The sequence below is a fragment of the Heterodontus francisci genome, chromosome 5 (assembly GCF_036365525.1).
Source record: "Heterodontus francisci isolate sHetFra1 chromosome 5, sHetFra1.hap1, whole genome shotgun sequence".
NCBI lineage: Eukaryota > Metazoa > Chordata > Chondrichthyes > Heterodontiformes > Heterodontidae > Heterodontus > Heterodontus francisci.
Genome location: NC_090375.1, coordinates 203,964,895 through 203,988,714, shown reverse-complemented (window position 1 = coordinate 203,988,714; position 23,820 = coordinate 203,964,895).

Below are 23,820 nucleotides of genomic sequence, written 5' to 3'. Positions count from 1 at the left end.
TTCGACAGGCACTGAATCTGAATGTGGTAAACTTCTACAGGTACTGAATCTGAATGGGGTAAACTTCCACAGGCACTGACTTTCACTGGGGTACATTTCCACAGGCACTGACTCTGAATGGGTTAAACTTCCACAGGCACTGACTGTCACTGGGGTACACTTCCACAGGCACTGACTCTCACTGGGGTACACTTGCACAGGCACTGACTCGGAATGGGTTAAACTTCCACAGGCACTGACTGTCACTGGGGTACACTTCCACAGGCACTGACTCTCACTGGGGTACACTTCCACAGGCACTGACTCTCACTGGGCTACATTTACACATGCACTGACTCTGAATGGGGTAAACTTCCACAGGCACTGACTCTAAGTGGGGTACACTTCGACAGGCACTGAATCTGAATGTGGTAAACTTCTACAGGTACTGAATCTGAATGGGGTAAACTTCCACAGGCACTGACTTTCACTGGGGTACATTTCCACAGGCACTGACTCTGAATGGGTTAAACTTCCACAGGCACTGACTGTCACTGGGGTACACTTGCACAGGCACTGACTCGGAATGGGGAAAACTTCCAAAGGCACTGACTCTCACTGGGGTACACTTCCACAGGCACTGAGTCTGAATGGGGTAAACTTCCACAGGCAATGACTCTGAATGGGGTTAACTTCTACAGGCTCTGAATCTGAATGGGGTAAACTTCTACAGGTACTGAATCTGAATGGGGTAAACTTCCACAGGCACTGAATTTCACTGGGGTACACCTACACAGGCACTGACTCTGAATGTGGTAAACTTCCACAGGCACTGACTCTCACTGGGGTACACTTCCGCAGGCACTGAATTTGAATGGGGTAACTTTCACAGGCACTGACTATGAATGGGGTAAACATCCACAGGTACTGACTCTGAATGGGGAAATCTTCCAGAGGCAATGACTCTAACTGGGGTACACTCCCACAGGCACTGACACTCACAGGGGGACACTTCCACAGCCACTGACTCTGAATGGGGTACACTTCCACAGGCATTGACCCTCACTTGGGTGCACTTCCACAGGCACTGACTCTAACTGGGGTACACTTCCAGAGGCACTGACTCTCACTGGGGTACATTTTTACAGGCACTGACTATCACTGGGGTGCATTTCCACAGGCACAGACTCTCACTGCGGTACACTTCCACAGGCAAAGACTCTCACTGGGGTAAACTTCCACAGGCACTGACTCTGAATGGGGTTAACTTCTACTGGCTCTGAATCTGAATGGGGTAAACTTCTACAGGTACTGAATCTGAATGGGGTAAACTTCGACAGGTACTGAATCTGAATGGGGTACTTTTCCACAGGCACTGAATCTGAATGGGGTAAACTTCTACAGGTACTGAATCTGAATGGGGTAAACTTCGACAGGTACTGAATCTGAATGGGGTAAACTTCCACAGGCACTGACTCTGAATGGGGTAAACTTCCACAGGCAATGTCTCTCGCTGGGGTGCACTTCCAAAGGCAATGACTCTCACTGGGGGACTCTTCCACAGGCACTGAATCTGAATCGGTTAAACTTCCACAGGCACTGACTCTCACTGGGGTAAACTTCCACAGGCACTGACTCTCACTGGGGTAAACTTCCACAGGCACTGACTCTGAATGTGTTAAACTTCCACAGGCACTGACTCTCACTGGGGTAAACTTCCACAGGCACTGACTCTCACTGGGGTAAACTTCCACAGGTACTGACACTGAATGGGGTAAACGTTCACAGGCAGTGACTCTAAAAGGGGTAATCTTCTACAGACACTGAATCTGAATGGGGTAAACTTCTACAGGTACTGAATCTGCATGGGGTAAACTTCCACAGGCACTGACTCACACTGGGGGACACTTCCACAGGCACTGACTCTGAAAGGGGTAAACTTCCACAGGCCCTGACTCTCACTGGGGTGCACTTCCACAGGCACTGACTCTGAATGGGGCAAACTTCCACAGGCACTGACTCTCACTGGGGTACATTTCCACAGGCACTGACTCTGAATGGGGCAAACTTCCACAGGCACTGACTCTCACTGGGGTACACTTCCACAGGCACTGAATCTGAATGGCGTAAACATCCACAGGTACTGACTCTGAATGGGGTAAACTTCCCGAGGCAATGACTCTCACTGGGGTACACTTCCACAGGCACTGACTCCCACTGGGGGACACTTCCACAGGCACTGACTCTGAATGGGGTAAACTTCCACAGGCACTGAAATAAAAGCAAAATACTGCGGATGCTGGAAATCTGAAACAAAAACAAGAAATGCTGGAATCACTCAGCAGGTCTGGCAGCATCTGTGGAAAGAGAAGCAGAGTTAACGTTTCGGGTCAGTGACCCTTCTTCGGAACTGACAAATATTAGAAAAGTCACAGATTATAAACAAGTGAGGTGGGGGTGGGGCAAGAGATAACAAGGGAGCAGGTGCAGATTGGACCAGGCCTCATAGCAGACCAAAAGGTCACGGAGAAAAGGCAAACAATATTGCTTTATCTTTCAAAACACCATTAACATATTGTTTGCCTTTTCTCCGTGAACATTTGGTCAGCTATGAGGCCTGGTCCAATCTGCACCTGCTCCTTTGTTATCTCTTGCCCCACCCCCACCTCACTTGTTTATAATCTGTGACTTTTCTAATATTTGTCAGTTCCGAAGAAGGGTCACTGACCCGAAACGTAAACTCTGCTTCTCTTTCCAAAGATGCTGCGAGACCTGCTGAGTGATTCCAGCATTTCTTGTTTTTGTTCCACAGGCATTGACCCTCACTTGGGTGCACTTCCACAGGCACTGACTCTGAATGGGGTAAACTTCGACAGGCACTGACTCTCACTGGGGCACACTTCCACAGGCACTGACTCTGAATGGGGTAAATTTCCACAGGCACTGACTCTCACTTGGGTACACTTCTTCAGGCACTGATTCTCACTTGTGTACACTTCTACAGGCACTGACTCTCACTTGGGTGCACTTCTACAGGCACTGACTCTCACTGGGGTACATTTCCACAGGCACTGACTCTCACTGGTGTACATTTCCACAGGCACTGACTCTCACTTGGGTGCACTTACACAGGAACTGACTCTCACTGGGGGACATTTCCACAGGCACTGACTCTCACTTGGTTACACTTCTACAGGCACTGATTCTCACTTGGGTACACTTCTACAGGCACTGACCCTCACTGGGGTACATTTCCACAGGCACTGACTCTCACTGGGGTACATTTCCACAGGCACTGAGTCTCACTTGGGTACACTTCTACAGGCACTGACTCTCACTTGGGTACACTTCTACAGGCACTGACTCTCACTGGGGTACATTTCCACAGGCACTGACTCTGAGAGGGGTACACTTCTATAGGCACTGAATGTGAATGGTGTAAACTTCTAGAGGTACTGAATCTGAATGGGGTAAACTTGCACAGGCACTGACTCTGAATGGGGTAAACTTCCACAGGCACGGACTCTCACTGGGGTACACTTCCACAGGCACTGACTCTCACTGGGCTACATTTACACATGCACTGACTCTGAATGGGGTAAACTTCCATAGGCACTGACTCTAAGTGGGGTACACTTCGACAGGCACTGAATCTGAATGTGGTAAACTTCTACAGGTACTGAATCTGAATGGGGTAAACTTCCACAGGCACTGACTTTCACTGGGGTACATTTCCACAGGCACTGACTCTGAATGGGTTAAACTTCCACAGGCACTGACTGTCACTGGGGTACACTTCCACAGGCACTGACTCTCACTGGGGTACATTTCCACAGGCACTGACTCTGAATGGGTTAAACTTCCACAGGCACTGACTGTCACTGGGGTACACTTCCACAGGCACTGACTCTCACTGGGGTACATTTCCACAGGCACTGACTCTGAATGGGGTAAACTTCCACAGGCACTGACTCTCACTGGGGTACACTTCCACAGGCACTGAGTCTGAATGGGGTAAACTTCCACAGGCACTGACTCTGAATGGGTTAAACTTCCACAGGCACTGACTGTCACTGGGGTACACTTCCACAGGCACTGACTCTCACTGGGGTACACTTGCACAGGCACTGACTCGGAATGGGGAAAACTTCCAAAGGCACTGACTCTCACTGGGGTACACTTCCACAGGCACTGAGTCTGAATGGGGTAAACTTCCACAGGCACTGACTCTGAATGGGTTAAACTTCCACAGGCACTGACTCTCACTGGGGTACACTTGCACAGGCACTGACTCTGAATGGGTTAAACTTCCACAGGCACTGACTCTCACTGGGGTACACTTCCACAGGCACTGAGTCTGAATGGGGTAAACTTCCAAAGGCACTGACTCTCACTGAAGTACACTAGCACAGGCACTGACTCTCACTGGGGTACACTTCCACAGGCACTGAGTCTGAATGGGGTAAACTTCCAAAGGCACTGACTCTCACTGGGTTACACTTCCACAGGCACTGACTCTGAATGGGGTAAACTTCCACAGGCACTGACTCTGAATGGGGTTAACTTCTACAGGCTCTGAATCTGAATGGGGTAAACTTCTACAGGTACTGAATCTGAATGGGGTAAACTTCCACAGGCACTGAATTTCACTGGGGTACACTTACACAGGCACTGACTCTGAATGTGGTAAACTTCCACAGGCACTGACTCTCACTGGGGTACACTTCCGCAGGCACTGAATTGAATGGGGTAACTTTCACAGGCACTGACTATGAATGGGGTAAACATCCACAGGTACTGACTCTGAATGGGGAAATCTTCCAGAGGCAATGACTCTAACTGGGGTACACTCCCACAGGCACTGACACTCACAGGGGGACACTTCCACAGCCACTGACTCTGAATGGGGTACACTTCCACAGGCATGGACCCTCACTTGGGTGCACTTCCACAGGCACTGACTCTAACTGGGGTACACTTCCAGAGGCACTGACTCTGAATGGGGTAAACTTCCCCAGGCACTGACTCTCACTGCGGTACACTTCCAGAGGCACTGACTCTCACTGGGGTACATTTTCACAGGCACTGACTATCACTGGGGTGCATTTCCACAGGCACTGACTCTCACTGCGGTACACTTCCACAGGCAAAGACTCTCACTGGGGTACATTTCCACATGCACTGACTCTGAATGGGGTAAACTTCCACAGGCACTGACATAAAAGCAAAATACTGCGGATGCTGGAAATCTGAAACAAAAACAAGAAATGCTGGAATCACTCAGCAGGTCTGGCAGCAACTGTGGAAAGAGAAGCAGAGTTAACGTTTCGGGTCAGTGACCCTTCTTCGGAAATGACAAATATTAGAAAAGTCACAGATTATAAACAAGTGAGGTGGGGGTGGGGCAAGAGATAACAAAGGAGAAGGTGCAGATTGGACCAGTCCACATAGCAGACCAAAAGGTCACGGAGAAAAGGCACACAATATGTTAATGGTGTGTTGAAAGACAAAGCAGTATTGTTTGCCTTTTCTCCGTGAACTTTTTGTCAGCTATGAGGCCTGGTCCAATCTGCACCTGCTCCTTTGTTATCTCTTGCCCCACCCCCACCTCACTTGTTTATAATCTGTGACTTTTCTAATATTTGTCATTTCCGAAGAAGGGTCACTGACCCGAAACGTAAACTCTGCTTCTCTTTCCAAAGATGCTGCCAGACCTGCTGAGTGATTCCAGCATTTCTAGTTTTTGTTCCACAGGCACTGACCCTCACTTGGGTGCCCTTCCACAGGCACTGACTCTGAATGGGGTAAACTTCCACAGGCACTGACTCTCACTGGGGCACACTTCCACAGGCACTGACTCTGAATGGGGTAAACCCACAGGCACTGACTCTCACTGGGGTACACTTCCACAGGCACTGAATCTGAATGGGGTAAACTTCCACAGGCACTGACTCTGAATGGGGTAATCGTCTACAGGCACTGAAGATGAATGGGGTAAACTTCTACAGTTACTGAATCTGAATGGCGTAAACTTCTTCAGGCACCGACTCTCACTGGGGTACACTTACAAAGGCACTGACTCTGTGTGGGGTAAACTTCCAAAGGCACTGACTCTCACTGGGCTACCCTTCCACAGGTACTGACTCTGAATGGGGTAAACTTCCAAAGGCACTGACTCTGAATGGGGTGAACTTCTACAGGCACTGCATCTGAATGGGGTAAACTTCTACAGGTACTGAATCTGAATGGGGTTAACTTCCACCGGCAATGACTCTCACTTGGGTACACTTCTGCAGGCACAGACTCTCACCAGTGGACCTTTCCACATGCAATGACTCTGAATGGGGTACACTTCTATAGGCAGTGACTCCTAATGGAGAGCCGCTCCCCAGCCACTGAATCTCAATGGGGTGCACTTCTACAGGCACTGACTCTCACAGGGGTACATTTCCAATGGCAATGACTCTCACTGGGAACACTTCCACAGGCACTGAATCTGAATGCTGTAAACTTCTACAGGGACTGAAGCTGAATGGGGTAAAATTCCACAGGCACTGACTCTCACTGGGGTAAACTTCCACAGGCACTGACTCTAAATGGGGTAAACTTCCACAGGCACTGACTCTTACTGGGGTACACTTCAACAGGCTCTGACTCTGAATGGGGTTAACTTCCACAGGCACTGACTCTGAATGGGGTACACTTCCACACGCAGTGAATCTGAATGGGGTAACCTTCTACACGTACTGAATCTGAATGGGGTAAACTTCCTCAGGCACTGACTCTCACTGGGGTACACTTCCACAGGCACTGACTCTGAATGGGGTAAACTTCCACAGGCACTGACTCTCACTGGGGTACACTTCCACAGGCACTGTCTCTGAATGGGTAAAACATCCACAGGCACTGACTCTCACTGGGGTACATTTGCACAGGCACTGACACTCACTGGGGTACACTTACACAGGCACTGACTCTGAGTGGGGTAAACTTCCAAAGGCACTGACTCTGAATGGGGTACACTTCCACACGCAGTGAATCTGAATGGGGTAACCTTCTACACGTACTGAATCTGAATGGGTAAAACATCCACAGGCACTGACTCTCACTGGGGTACACTTCCACAGGCACTGACACTCACTGGGGTACACTTCCACAGGCTCTGACTCTGAATGGGGTACACTTCCACACGCAGTGAATCTGAATGGGGTAACCTTCTACACGTACTGAATCTGAATGGGGTAAACTTCCTCAGGCACTGACTCTCACTGGGGTACACTTCCACAGGCACTGACTCTGAATGGGGTAAACCTCCACAGGCACTGACTCTCACTGGGGTACACTTCCACAGGCACTGTCTCTGAATGGGTAAAACATCCACAGGCACTGACTCTCACTGGGGTACACTTCCACAGGCACTGACACTCACTGGGGTACACTTACACAGGCACTGACTCTGAGTGGGGTAAACTTCCAAAGGCACTGACTCTCACTGGGGTACACTTTCAAAGGCACTGACTCTGAATGGGGTAAACTTCTACTGGCTCTGAATCTGAATGGGGTACATTTCCACAGGCACTGAATCTGAATGGGGTAAACTTCCACAGGCACTGACTCTGAATGGGGTACACTTCTACAGGTACTGAATCTGAATGGGGTAAACTTCGACAGGTACTGAATCTGAATGGGGTAAACTTCCACAGGCACTGACTCTGAATGGGATAAACTTCCACAGGCACTGTCTCTCGCTGGAGTGCACTTCCAAAGGCAATGACTCTCACTGGGGGACACTTCCACAGGCACTGAATCTGAATCGGTTAAACTTCCACAGGCACTGACTCTCACTGGGGTAAACTTCCACAGGCACTGACTCTGAATGTGTTAAACTTCCACAGGCACTGACTCTCACTGGGGTAAACTTCCTCAGGCACTGACTCTCACTGGGGTACACTTCCACAGGTACTGACACTGAATGGGGTAAACGTTCACAGGCAGTGACTCTAAAAGGGGTAATCTTCTACAGACACTGAATCTGAATGGGGTAAACTTCTACAGGTACTGAATCTGCATGGGGTAAACTTCCACAGGCACTGACTCACACTGGGGGACACTTCCACAGGCACTGACTCTGAAAGGGGTAAACTTCCACAGGCCCTGACTCTCACTGGGGTGCACTTCCAAAGGCACTGACTCTGAATGGGGCAAACTTCCACAGGCACTGACTCTCAGTGGGGTACACTTCCACAGGCACTGAATCAGAATGGCGTAAACATCCACAGGTACTGACTCTGAATGGGGTAAACTTCCCGAGGCAATGACTCTCACTGGGGTACACTTCCACAGGCACTGACTCCCACTGGGGGACACTTTCACAGGCACTGACTCTGAATGGGGTAAACTTCCACAGGCACTGACTCTGAATGGGGTTAACTTCTACAGGCTCTGAATCTGAATGGGGTAAACTTCTACAGGTACTGAATCTGAATGGGGTAAACTTCCACAGGCACTGAATTTCACTGGGGTACACTTACACAGGCACTGACTCTGAATGGGTTAAACATCCACAGGCACTGACTATCACTGGGGTACACTTCCACAGGCACTTACTCTCACTGGGGTACACTTCCACAGGCACTGACTCTGAGTGGGGTAAACTTCCAAAGGCACTGACTCTCACTGGGGTACACATCCACAGGCACTGACTCTGAATGGGGTAAACTTCCACAGGCACTGACTCTGAATGGGGTTAACTTCCACAGGTACTGAATCTGAATGGTGGAAACTTTTACAGGCACTGACTCTCACTGGGGTACACTTACACAGGCACTGACTCGGAATGGGGAAAACTTCCAAAGGCACTGACTCTCACTGGGGTACACTTCCACAGGCACTGACTCTGAATGGGGTAACCTTCCACAGGCACTGACTCTGAATGGGGTTAACTTCTACAGGCTCTGAATCTGAATGGGGTAAACTTCTACAGGTACTGAATCTGAATGGGGTAAACTTCCACAGGCACTGAATTTCACTGGGGTACACTTACACAGGCACTGACTCTGAATGTGGTAAACTTCCACAGGTACTGACTCTCACTGGGGTACACTTCCGCAGGCACTGAATTTGAATGGGGTAACTTTCACAGGCACTGACTATGAATGGGGTAAACATCCACAGGTACTGACTCTGAATGGGGAAATCTTCCAGAGGCAATGACTCTAACTGGGGTACACTCCCACAGGCACTGACACTCACAGGGGGACACTTCCACAGCCACTGACTCTGAATGGGGTACACTTCCACAGGCATTGACCCTCACTTGGGTGCACTTCCACAGGCACTGACTCTAACTGGGGTACACTTCCAGAGGCACTGACTCTGAATGGGGTAAACTTCCCCAGGCACTGACTCTCACTGCGGTACACTTCCAGAGGCACTGACTCTCACTGGGGTACATTTTCACAGGCACTGACTATCACTGGGGTGCATTTCCACAGGCACTGACTCTCACTGCAGTACACTTCCACAGGCAAATACTCTCACTGGGGTACATTTCCACATGCACTGACTCTGAATGGGGTAAACCTCCACAGGCACTGAAATAAAAGCAAAATACTGCGGATGCTGGAAATCTGAAACAAAAACAAGAAATGCTGGAATCACTCAGCAGGTCTGGCAGCATCTGTGGAAAGAGAAGCAGAGTTAACGTTTCGGGTCAGTGACCCTTCTTCGGAACTGACAAATATTAGAAAAGTCACAGATTATAAACAAGTGAGGTGGGGGTGGGGCAAGAGATAACAAAGGAGAAGGTGCAGATTGGACCAGTCCACATAGCAGACCAAAAGGTCACGGAGAAAAGGCACACAATATGTTAATGGTGTGTTGAAAGACAAAGCAATATTGTTTGCCTTTTCTCCGTGAACTTTTGGTCAGCTATGAGGCCTGGTCCAATCTGCACCTTCTCCTTTGTTGTCTCTTGCCCCACCCCCACCTCACTTGTTTATAATCTGTGACTTTTCTAATATTTGTCATTTCCGAAGAAGGGTCACTGACCCGAAACGTAAACTCTGCTTCTCTTTCCAAAGATGCTGCCAGACCTGCTGAGTGATTCCAGAATTTCTAGTTTTTGTTCCACAGGCACTGACCCTCACTTGGGTGCCCTTCCACAGGCACTGACTCTGAATGGGGTAAACTTCCACAGGCACTGACTCTCACTGGGGCACACTTCCACAGGCACTGACTCTGAATGGGGTAAACTTCCACAGGCACTGACTCTCACTGGGGTACACTTCCACAGGCACTGAATCTGAATGGGGTAAACTTCCACTGGCACTGACTCTCAGAGCAGTACACTTCCACAGGCACTGATTCTGAATGGGGTAAACATCCACAGGCATTTACTCTCACTGGGGTACACTTCCACAGGCACTGAATCTGAATGGGGTAAAGTTCCACAGGCACTGACTCTGAATTGGTTACAGTTCCACAGGCAATGACTCTCAGTGGGGTACACTTCCACAGGCACTGACTCTGAATGGGGTAAACTTCCACAGGCACTGATTCTCACTGGAGTACACGTCAACAGGCACTCATTCTGAATGGGCAAATTTCTACTGGCACTGACTCTCTCTGAGGAACAGTTCCACAGGCACTGACTCTCACTTGGGTAAATTTCCACAGGCACTGACTCTCACTTGGGTACACTTCTACAGGCACTGACTCTCACTTGGGTACACTTCTACAGGCACTGACTCTCACTGGGGTACATTTCCACAGGCACTGACTCTGAATGGGGTAAACTTCCACAGGCACTGACTCTGAATGGGGTACACTTCCACAGGAACTGACTCTGAATGGGGTAATCGTCTACAGGCACTGAATATGAATGGGGTAAACTTATACAGGTACTGAATCTGAATGGGGTAAACTTCTTCAGGCACTGACACTCACTGGGGTACACTTCCACAGGCACTGACTCTCACTGGGGAACACTTTCACCGGCACAGACTCTGTATGGGGTAAACTTCCAAAGGCACTGACTCTCACTGGGGTACCCTTCCACAGGTACTGACTCTGAATGGGGTAATCTTCCAAAGGCACTGACTCTGAATGGGGTGAACTTCTACAGGCACTGCATCTGAATGGGGTAAACTTCTACAGGTACTGAATCTGAATGGGGTAAACTTCCACAGGCACTGACTCTCACTTGGGTACACTTCTGCAGGCACTGACTCTCACTGGTGTACCTTTCCACATGCACTGAATCTGAATGGGGTACACTTCTATAGGCAGTGACCCCTAATGGAGAGCCGCTCCCCAGCCACTGAATCTCACTGGTGTAAACTTCTACAGGCACTGACTCTCACAGGGGTACATTTCCACTGGCACTGACTCTCACTGGGTAGACTTCTACAGGCACTGAATCTGAATGGTGTAAACGTCCACAGGGACTGAAGCTGAATGGGGTAAACTTCCACAGGCACTGACTCTCACTGGGGTAAACTTCCACAGGCACTGACTCTAAATGGGGTAAACCTCCACAGGCACTGACTCTCACTGGGGTACACTTCCACAGGCACTGACTCTGAATGGGGTAAACTTCCACAGGCACTGACTCTGAATGGGGTACACTTCCACACGCACTGAATCTGAATGGGGTAAACTTCTACAGGTACTGTATCTGAATGGGGTAAACTTCCTCAGGCACTGACTCTCACTGGGGTACACTTCCACAGGCACTGTCTCTGATTGGGTTAAACATCCACAGGCACTGACTCTCACTGGGGTACACTTCCACAGGCACTGACTCTCACTGGGGTACAATTACACAGGCACTGACTCTTAGTGGGGTAAACTTCCAAAGGCACTGACTCTCACTGGGGTACACTTCCACAGGCACTGACTCTGAATGGGGTAAACTTCCACCGGCACTGACTCTGAATGGGGTTAACTTCTACTGGCTCTGAATCTGAATGGGATACATTTCCACAGGCACTGAATCTGAATGGGGTAAACTTCTACGAGTACTGAATCTGAATGGTGTAAACTTCTACAGGTACTGAATCTGAAAGGTGTAAACTTCTACAGGTACTGAATCTGAATGGGGTAAACTTCCACTGGCACTGACTCTGAATGGGGTAAATTCCACAGGCACTGTCTCTCACTGGAGTGCACTTCCACTGGCAATGACTCTCACTGGGGTACACTTCCACAGGCACTGACTCTGAATGGGTTAAACTTCCACAGGCACTGACTCTCACTGGGGTAAACTTCCACAGGCACTGACTCTGAATGGGTTAAACTTCCACAGGCACTGACTCTCACTGGGGTAATCTTCCACAGGCACTGACTCTCACTGGGGTACACTTCCACAGGTACTGACAGGGAATGGGGTAAACTTCCACAGGCAGTGACTCTGAAAGGGGTAATCTTCGACAGACACTGAATCTGAAAGGGGTAAACTTCTACAGGTACTGAATCTGCATGGGGTAAACTTCCACAGGCACTGACCCACACTGGGGACACTTCCACAGGCACTGACTCTGAAAGGGGTAAACTTCCACAGGCCCTGACTCTCACTGGGGTGCACTTCCACAGGCACTGACTCTGAATGGGGCAAACTTCCACAGGCACTGACTCTCACTGGGGTACACTTCCACAGGCACTGTCTCTGAATGGGTTAAACATCCAGAGGCACTGACTATCACTGGGGTACACTTCCACAGGCACTTACTCTCACTGGGGTACACTTGCACAGGCACTGACTCTGAGTGGGGTAAACTTCCAAAGGCACTGACTCTCACCGGGGTACACATCCACAGGCACTGACTCTGAATGGGGTAAACTTCCACAGGCACTGACTCTGAATGGGGTTAACTTCCACAGGTACTGAATCTGAATGGTGGAAACTTTTACAGGGACTGAATCTGAATGGGGTATACTTCTACAGGCACTGAATCTGAATGGTGTAAACTTCTACAGGTACTGAATCTGAATGGGGTAAACTTCCACAGGCACTGACTCTGAATGGGGTAAACTTCCACAGGCACTGACTCTGATTGGGGTACACTTCCACAGGCACTGACTCTGAATGGGGTAAACTTCCACAGGCACTGACTCTGATTGGGGTACACTTCCACAGGCACTGTCTCTGAATGGGTTAAACTTCCACAGGCACTGACTCTCACTGGGGTACACTTTCACAGGCACTGACTCTCACTGGGGTAAACATCCACAGGTACTGACTCTGAATGGGGAAATCTTCCAGAGGCAATGACTCTAACTGGCGTACACTCCCACAGGCACTGACTCTCACAGGGGGAGACTTCCACAGCCACTGACTCTGAATGGGGTACACTTACACAGGCATTGATTCTCACTGGGGTACACTTCCAGAGGCACTGACTCTGAATGGGGTAAACTTCCACAGGCACTGACTCTCACTGGGGTACACTTCCAGAGGCACTGACTCTCACTGGGGTGCATTTCCACAGGCACTGACTCTCACTTGGGTACACTTCGACAGGCACTGACTCTCACTGGCGCACATTTCCACAGGCAAAGACTCTCACTTGGGTACAATTCCACATGCACTGACTCTGAGTGGGGTACACTTCCATAGGCAGCGAGTCCTAATGGTGAGCCACTTCCCAGCCACTGAATCTCACTGGAGTACACTTCTACAGGCACTGACTCTCACAGGGGTACATTTCCACAGGCACTGACTCTGAATGTGGTAAACTTCCACAGGCATTGACTCTCACAGGAGTGCACTTCCACAGGCACTGAATCTGAATGGCGTAAATTTCCACAGGCACTGACTCTCACTGGGGTACACTTCCACAGGCACTGAATCTGAATGGGGTAAACTTCCACAGGCACTGACTCTCACAGCAGTACACTTCCACAGGCACTGATTCTGAATGGGGTAAACTTTCACAGGCATTTACTGTCACTGGGGTACAGTTCCACAGGCACTGAATCTGAATGGGGTAAAGTTCCACAGGCACTGACTCTGAATTGGTTACAGTTCCACAGGCAATGACTCTCAGTCGGTACACTTCCACAGGCACTGACTCTGAATGGGGTAAACTTCCGCAGGCACTGACTCTCACTGGAGTACACTTCCAAAGGCACTGACTCTGAATGGGGCAAATTGTCTACAGGCACTGAATATGAATGGGTAAACCTCTACAGTTACTGAATCTGAATGGGGTAAACTTCTTCAGGCACTGACTCTCACTGGGGAAAACTTCTACATGTACTGAATCTGAATGGTGTAAACTTCTGCAGGTACAGATTCTGAATGGTGTCAACTTCTTCAGGTACTGAATCTTAATGGGGTAAACTTCAACAGGCACTGAATATGAATGGTGTAAACTTCTACAGGTACTGAATCTGAATGGGGTAAACTTCTACAGGCACTGAATCTGAATGGGGTAAACTTCTACAGGTACAGAATCTGAATGGGGTAAACTTCTACAGGCACTGAATCTGAATGGGGTAAACTTCTACAGGTACTGAATCTGAATGGTGTAAACTTCTACTGGTACTGATTCTGAATGGTGTCAACTTCTTCAGGTACTGAATCTTAATCGGGTAAACTTCCACAGGCACTGACTCTGAATGGGGTAAACTTCCACAGGCACTGACTCTGAATGGGGTAAACTTCCACAGGCACTGAAATAAAAGCAAAATACTGCGGATGCTGGAAATCTGAAACAAAAACAAGAAATGCTGGAATCACTCAGCAGGTCTGGCAGCATCTGTGGAAAGAGAAGCAGAGTTAACGTTTCGGGTCAGTGACCCTTCTTCGGAACTGACAAATATTAGAAAAGTCACAGATTATAAACAAGTGAGGTGGGGGTGGGGCAAGAGATAACAAAGGAGAAGGTGCAGATTAGACCAGGCCACATAGCTGACCAAACGTTCAAGGAGAAAAGGCAAAGAATATTGCTTTGTCTTTCAACACACCATTAACATATTGTTTGCCTTTTCTCCGTGAACTTTTGGTCAGCTATGAGGCCTGGTCCAATCTGCACCTTCTCCTTTGTTATCTCTTGCCCCATCCCCACCTCACTTGTTTATAATCTGTGACTTTTCTAATATTTGTCATTTCCGAAGAAGGGTCACTGACCCGAAACGTAAACTCTGCTTCTCTTGCCAAAGATGATGCCAGACCTGTTGAGTGATTCCAGCATTTCTTGTTTTTGTTCCACAGGCACTGACCCTCACTTGGGTGCACTTCCACAGGCACTGACTCTGAATGGGGTAAACTTCCACAGGCACTGACTCTCACTGGGGCACACTTCCACAGGCACTGACTCTGAATGGGGTAAACTTCCACAGGCACTGACTCTCACTGGGGTACACTTCCACAGGCACTGAATCTGAATGGGGTAATCTTCCACTGGCACTGACTCTCACAGCAGTACACTTCCACAGGCACTGATTCTGAATGGGGTAAACTTCCACAGGCACTGACTCTCACTGGAGTACACGTCCACAGGCACTGACTCTGAATTGGTTACAGTTCCACAGGCAATGACTCTCAGAGGGGTACACTTCCACAGGCACTGACTCTGAATGGGGTAAACTTCCACAGGCACTGACTCTCACTGGAGTACACGTCCACAGGCACTGACTCTGAATGGGGCAAATTTCTACTGGCACTGACTCTCTCTGAGGAACAGTTCCACAGACACTGACTCTCACTTGGGTAAATTTCCACAGGCACTGACTCTCACTTGGGTACACTTCTACAGGCACTGACTCTCACTGGGGTACATTTCCACAGGCACTGACTCTGAATGGGGTAAACTTTCACAGGCACTGACTCTGAATGGGGTACACTTCCACAGGCACTGACTCTGAATGGGGTAATCGTCTACAGGCACTGAATATGAATGGGGTAAACTTATACAGGTACTGAATCTGAATGGGGTAAACTTCTTCAGGCACTGACTCTCACTGGGGTACAATTCCACAGGCACTGACTCTCACTGGGGAACACTTACACAGGCACAGACTCTGTATGGGGTAAACTTCCAAAGGCACTGACTCTCACTGGGGTACCCTTCCAAAGGTACTGACTCTGAATGGGGTAAACTTCCAAAGGCACTGACTCTGAATGGGGTGAACTTCTACAGGCACTGCATCTGAATGGGGTAAACTTCTACAGGTACTGAATCTGAATGGCGTAAACTTCCACAGGCACTGACTCTCACTTGGGTACACTTCCGCAGGCACTGACTCTCACTGGTGTACCTTTCCACATGCACTGAATCTGAATGGGGTACACTTCTATAGGCAGTGACCCCTAATGGAGAGCAGCTCCCCAGCCACTGAATCTCACTGGTGTACACTTCTCCAGGCACTGACTCTCACAGGGGTACATTTCCACTGGCACTGACTATCACTGGGTACACTACTACAGGCACTGAATCTGAATGGTGTAAACTTCTACAGGGACTGAAGCTGAATGGGGTAAACTTTGAACAGGTACTGAATCTGAATGGGGTACACTTCTATAGGCAGTGACCCCTAATGGAAAGCCGCTCCCCAGCCACTGAATCTCACTGGTGTACACTTCTACAGGCACTGACTCTCACAGGGGTACATTTCCACAGGCACTGACTCTCACTGGGGTAAACTTCCACAGGCACTGACTCTAAATGGGGTAAACCTCCACAGGCACTGACTCTCACTGGGGTACACTTCCACAGGCACTGACTCTGAATGGGGTAAACTTCCACAGGCACTGACTCTGAATGGGGAACACTTCCACACGCACTGAATCTGAATGGGGTAAACTTCTACAGGTACTGAATCTGAATGGGGTAAACTTCCTCAGGCACTGACTCTCACTGGGGTACACTTCCACAGGTACTGACACTGAATGGGGTAAACGTCCACAGGCAGTGACTCTGAAAGGGGCAATCTTCTACAGACACTGAATCTGAATGGGGTAAACTTCTACAGGTACTGAATCTGCATGGGGTAAACTTCCACAGGCACTGACTCACACTGGGGGACACTTCCACAGGCACTGACTCTGAAAGGGGTAAACTTCCACAGGCCCTGACTCTCACTGGGGTACACTTCCACAGGCACTGACTCTGAATGGGGCAAACTTCCACAGGCACTGACTCTCACTGGGGTACACTTCCACAGGCACTGATTCTCACTGGGGTACACTTGCACAGGCAATGTCTCTGAGTGGGTTAAACTTCCAAAGGTACTGACTCTCACTGGGGTACACATCCACAGGCACTGACTCTGAATGGGGTAAACTTCCACAGGCACTGACTCTGAATGGGGTTAACTTCTGCTGGCTCTGAATCTGAATGGGGTACATTTCCACAGGCACTGAATCTGAATGGGGTAAACTTCTACAGGTACTGAATCTGAATGGTGGAAACGTTTACAGGGACTGAATCTGAATGGGGTAAACTTCTACAGGCACTGAATCTGAATGGTGTAAACTTCTACAGGTACTGAATCCGAATGGGGTAAACTTCCACAGGCACTGACTCTGAATGGGGGAAACTTCCACAGGCACTGTCTCTCACTGGAGTGCACTTCCACAGGCAATGACTCTGAATGGGTTAAACTTCCACAGGCACTGACTCTCACTGGGGTAAACTTCCACAGGCACTGACTCTGAATGGTTTAAACTTCCACAGGCACTGACTCTCACTGGGGGAAACTTCCACTGGCACTGACTCTCACTGGGGTACACTTCCACAGGTACTGATACTGAATGGGGTAAACGTCCACAGGCAGTGACTCTGAAAGGGGTAATCTTCTGCAGACACTGAATCTGAATGGGGTAAACCTCTACAGGTACTGAATCTGCATGGGGTAAACTTCCACAGGCACTGACTCACACTGAGGGACGCTTCCACAGGCACTGATTCTGAAACGGGTAAACTTCAACTGGCCCTGACTCTCACTGGGGTGCACTTCCACAGGCACTGACTCACACTGGGGGACACTTCCACAGGCACTGAATCTGAATGGGGTAAAGTTCCACAGGCACTGAATCTGAATTGGTTACAGTTCCACAGGCACTGTCTCTCACTGGGGTACACTTCCACAGGCACTGACTCTGAATGGGTTAAACTTCCACAGGCACTGACTCTCACTGGGGTAAACTTCCACAGGCACTGACTCTCACTGGGGTACACTTCTACAGGAACTGACACTGAAAGGGGTAACGTCCACAGGCAGTGACTCTGAATGGGGTAAACTTCTACAGGTACTGAATCTGCATGGGGTAAACTTCCACAGGCACTGACTCACACTGGGGGACACTTCCACAGGCCCTGACTCTTACTGGGGTGCTCTTCCACATGCACTGACTCTGAATGGGGCAAACTTCCAAAGGCACTGACTCTCACTGGGGTACACTTCCACAGGCACTGACTATGATTGGGGTAAACTTCCACAGGCACTGACTCTGAATGGGGTTAACTTCTACAGGCCCTGAATCTGAATGGGGTAAACTTCTACAGGTACTGAATCTGAATGGGGTAAACTTCCACAGGCACTGAATCTCACTGGGGTACATTTACACAGGCACTGACTCTGAATGGGGTAAACTTCCACAGTCACTGACTCTCACTGGGGTACACTTACACAGGCACTGACTCTGAACGGGGTAAACTTCCACAGGCACTGACACTCACTTGCGTACACTTCTGCAGGCACAGACTCTCACTTGGGTACACTTCTGCAGGCACTGACACTCACTGGTGTACCTTTCCACATGCAGTGACTCTGAATGGGATTCACTTCTATAGGCTTTGACTCCTAATGGAGAGCCGCTCCCCAGCCACTGAATCTCACTGGGGTACACTTCTACAGGCTCTGACTCTCACAGGGGTACATTTCCACTGGCACTGACTCTCACTGGGTACACTTCCACAGGCACTGAATCTGAATGGTGTAAACTTCTACAGGGACTGGAGCTGAATGGGATAAACTTCCACAGGCACTGACTCTCACTGGGGTAAACTTCCACAGGCACTGACTCTAAATGGGGGAAAATTCCACAGGCAATGACTCTCACTGGGGTACACTTCCACAGGCACTGACTCTGAAAGGGGTAAACATCCACAGGCACTGACTCTGAATGGGGTACACTTCCACGCGCACTGAATCTGAATGGGGTAAACCTCTGCAGGTACTGAATCTGAATGGGGTAAATCTCCACAGGCACTGACTCTCACTGGGGTACACTTCCACAGGCACTGTCTCTGAATGAGTTAAACATCCACAGGCACTGACTCTCACTGGGCTACATTTCCACAGGCACTGACTCTCACTGGGGTACACTTACACAGGCACTGACTCTGAGTGGGGTAAACTTCCACAGGCACTGACTCTGAATGGGGTTAACTTCTACTGGCTCTGAATCTGAATGGGATACATTTCCACAGGCACTGAATCTGAATGGTGTAAACTTCTACAGGTACTGAATCTGAATGGGGTAAACTTCCACAGGCACTGACTCTGAATGGTATAAACTTCTACAGGTACTGAATCTTAATGGGGTAAACTTCCACAGGCACTGACTCTGAATGGGGTAAACTTGCACAGGCACTGTCTCTCAATGGAGTGCACTTCCGCAGGCAATGACTCTCACTGGGGTACACTTCCACAGGCACTGACTCTGAATGGGTTAAACTTCCACAGGCACTGACTCTCACTGGGGTAAACTTCCACAGGCACTGACTCTGAATGGGGTAAACTTCCACAGGCACTGACTCTGAATGGGGTACACTTCCACAGGCACTGACTCTGAATGGGGTAATCGTCTACAGGCACTGAAGATGAATGGGGTAAACTTCTACAGTTACTGAATCTGAATGGCGTAAACTTCTTCAGGCACTGACTCTCACTGGGGTACACTTACACAGGCACTGACTCTGTGTGGGGTAAACTTCCAAAGGCACTGACTCTCACTGGGGTACCCTTCCACAGGTACTGACTCTGAATGGGGTAAACTTCCAAAGGCACTGACTCTGAATGGGGTGAACTTCTACAGGCACTGCATCTGAATGGGGTAAACTTCTACAGGTACTGAATCTGAATGGGGTAAACTTCCACAGGCACTGACTCTCACTTGGGTGCACTTCTACAGGCACTGACTCTAAATGGGGTAAACTTCCACAGGCACTGACTCTTACTGGGGTACACTTCCACAGGCTCTGACTCTGAATGGGGTACACTTCTATAGGCAGTGACTCCTAATGGAGAGCCGCTCCCCAGACACTGAATCTCACTGGGGTGCACTTCTACAGGCACTGACTCTCACAGGGGTACATTTCCAATGGCAATGACTCTCACTGGGTACACTTCCACAGGCACTGAATCTGAATGCTGTAAACTTCTACAGGGACTGAAGCTGAATGGGGTAAAATTCCACAGGCACTGACTCTCACTGGGGTAAACTTCCACAGGCACTGACTCTAAATGGGGTAAACTTCCACAGGCACTGACTCTTACTGGGGTACACTTCCACAGGCTCTGACTCTGAATGGGGTTAACTTCCACAGGCACTGACTCTGAATGGGGTACACTTCCACACGCAGTGAATCTGAATGGGGTAACCTTCTACACGCACTGAATCTGAATGGGGTAAACTTCCTCAGGCACTGACTCTCACTGGGGTACACTTCCACAGGCACTGACTCTGAATGGGGTAAACTTCCACAGGCACTGACTCTCACTGGGGTACACTTCCACAGGCACTGTCTCTGAATGGGTAAAACATCCACAGGCACTGACTCTCACTGGGGTACACTTCCACAGGCACTGACACTCACTGGGGTACACTTACACAGGCACTGACTCTGAGTGGGGTAAACTTCCAAAGGCACTGACTCTCACTGGGGTACACTTCCAAAGGCACTGACTCTGAATGGGGTAAACTTCCACAGGCACTGACTCTGAATGGGGTAAACTTCCACAGGCACTGTCTCTCACTGGAGTGCACTTCCACAGGCAATGACTCTCACTGGGGTACACTTCCACAGGCACTGACTCTGAATGGGTTAAACTTCCACAGGCACTGACTTTCACTGGGGGAAACTTCCACAGGCACTGACTCTCACTTGGGTACACTTCTACAGGCACTGACTCTCACTGGGGTAAACTTCCACAGGCACTGACTCTGAATGGGGTACACTTCCACAGGCACTGACTCTGAATGGGGTAATCGTCTACAGGCACTGAAGATGAATGGGGTAAACTTCTACAGTTACTGAATCTGAATGGCGTAAACTTCTTCAGGCACTGACTCTCACTGGGGTACACTTACACAGGCACTGACTCTGTGTGGGGTAAACTTCCAAAGGCACTGACTCTCACTGGGGTACCCTTCCACAGGTACTGACTCTGAATGGGGTAAACTTCCAAAGGCACTGACTCTGAATGGGGTGAACTTCTACAGGCACTGCATCTGAATGGGGTAAACTTCTACAGGTACTGAATCTGAATGGGGTAAACTTCCACAGGCAATGACTCTCACTTGGGTGCACTTCGACAGGCACTGACTCTAATTGGGGTAAACTTCCACAGGCACTGACTCTTACTGGGGTACACTTCCACAGGCTCTGACTCTGAATGGGGTACACTTCTATAGGCAGTGACTCCTAATGGAGAGCCGCTCCCCAGCCACTGAATCTCACTGGGGTGCACTTCTACAGGCACTGACTCTCACAGGGGTACATTTCCAATGGCAATGACTCTCACTGGGTACACTTCCACACGCAGTGAATCTGAATGCTGTAAACTTCTACAGGGACTGAAGCTGAATGGGGTAAAATTCCACAGGCACTGACTCTTACTGGGGTACACTTCCACAGGCTCTGACTCTGAATGGGGTTAACTTCCACAGGCACTGACTCTGAATGGGGTACACTTCCACACGCAGTGAATCTGAATGGGGTAACCTTCTACACGCAATGAATCTGAATGGGGTAAACTTCCTCAGGCACTGACTCTCACTGGGGTACACTTCCACAGGCACTGACTCTGAATGGGTAAAACATCCACAGGAACTGACTCTCACTGGGGTACACTTCCAAAGGCACTGACTCTGAATGGGGTAAACTTCCACAGGCACTGACTCTGAATGGGGTTAACTTCTACTGGCTCTGAATCTGAATGGGGTAAACTTCTACAGGTACTGAATCTGAATGGGGTAAACTTCGACAGGTACTGAATCTGAATGGGGTTAACTTCCACAGGCACTGACTCTGAATGGGGTAAACTTCCACAGGCACTGTCTCTCGCTGGCGTGCACTTCCAAAGGCAATGACTCTCACTGGGGGACACTTCCACAGGCACTGAATCTGAATCGGTTAAACTTCCACAGGCACTGACTCTCACTGGGGTAAACTTCCACAGGCACTGACTCTGAATGTGTTAAACTGCCACAGGCACTGACTCTCACTGGGGTAAACTTCCACAGGCACTGACTCTCACTGGGGTACACTTCCACAGGTACTGACACTGAATGGGGTAAACGTTCACAGGCAGTGACTCTAAAAGGGGTAATCTTCTACAGACACTGAATCTGAATGGGGTAAACTTCTACAGGTACTGAATCTGCATGGGGTAAACTTCCACAGGCACGGACTCACACTGGGGGACACTTCCACAGGCACTGACTCTGAAAGGGGTAAACTTCCACAGGTCCTGACTCTCACTGGGGTGCACTTCCACAGGCACTGACTCTGAATGGGGCAAACTTCCACAGGCACTGACTCTCACTGGGGTACACTTCCACAGGCACTGAATCTGAATGGCGTAAACATCCACAGGTACTGACTCTGAATGGGGTAAACTTCCCGAGGCAATGACTCTCACTGGGGTACACTTCCACAGGCACTGACTCCCACTGGGGGACACTTCCACAGGCACTGACTCTGAATGGGGTAAACTTCCACAGGCACTGAAATAAAAGCAAAATACTGCGGATGCTGGAAATCTGAAACAAAAACAAGAAATGCTGGAATCACTCAGCAGGTCTGGCAGCATCTGTGGAAAGAGAATCAGAGTTAACGTTTCAGGTCAGTGACCCTTCTTCGGAACTGACAAATATTAGAAAAGTCACAGATTATAAACAAGTGAGGTGGGGGTGGGGCAAGAGATAACAAAGGAGCAGGTGCAGATTGGACCAGGCCTCATAGCAGACCAAAAGGTCACGGAGAAAAGGCAAACAATATTGCTTTGTCTTTCAAAACACCATTAACATATTGTTTGCCTTTTCTCCGTGAACATTTGGTCAGCGATGAGGCCTGGTCCAATCTGCACCTGCTCCTTTGTTATCTCTTGCCCCACCCCCACCTCACTTGTTTATAATCTGTGACTTTTCTAATATTTGTCAGTTCCGAAGAAGGGTCTCTGACCTGAAACGTTAACTCTGATTCTCTTTCCACAGATGCTGCCAGACCTGCTGAGTGATTCCAGCATTTCTTGTTTTTGTTCCACAGGCATTGACCCTCACTTGGGTGCACTTCCACAGGCACTGACTCTGAATGGGGTAAACTTCCACAGGCACTGACTCTCACTGGTGCACACTTCCACAGGCACTGACTCTGAATGGGGTAACTTTCCACAGGCACTGACTCTCACTTGGGTACACTTCTTCAGGCACTGATTCTCACTTGTGTACACTTCTACAGGCACTGACTCTCACTTGAGTACACTTCTACAGGCACTGACTCTCACTGGGGTACATTTCCACAGGCACTGACTCTCACTGGTGTACATTTCCACAGGCACTGACTTTCACTTGGGTGCACTTACACAGGAACTGACTCTCACTGGGGT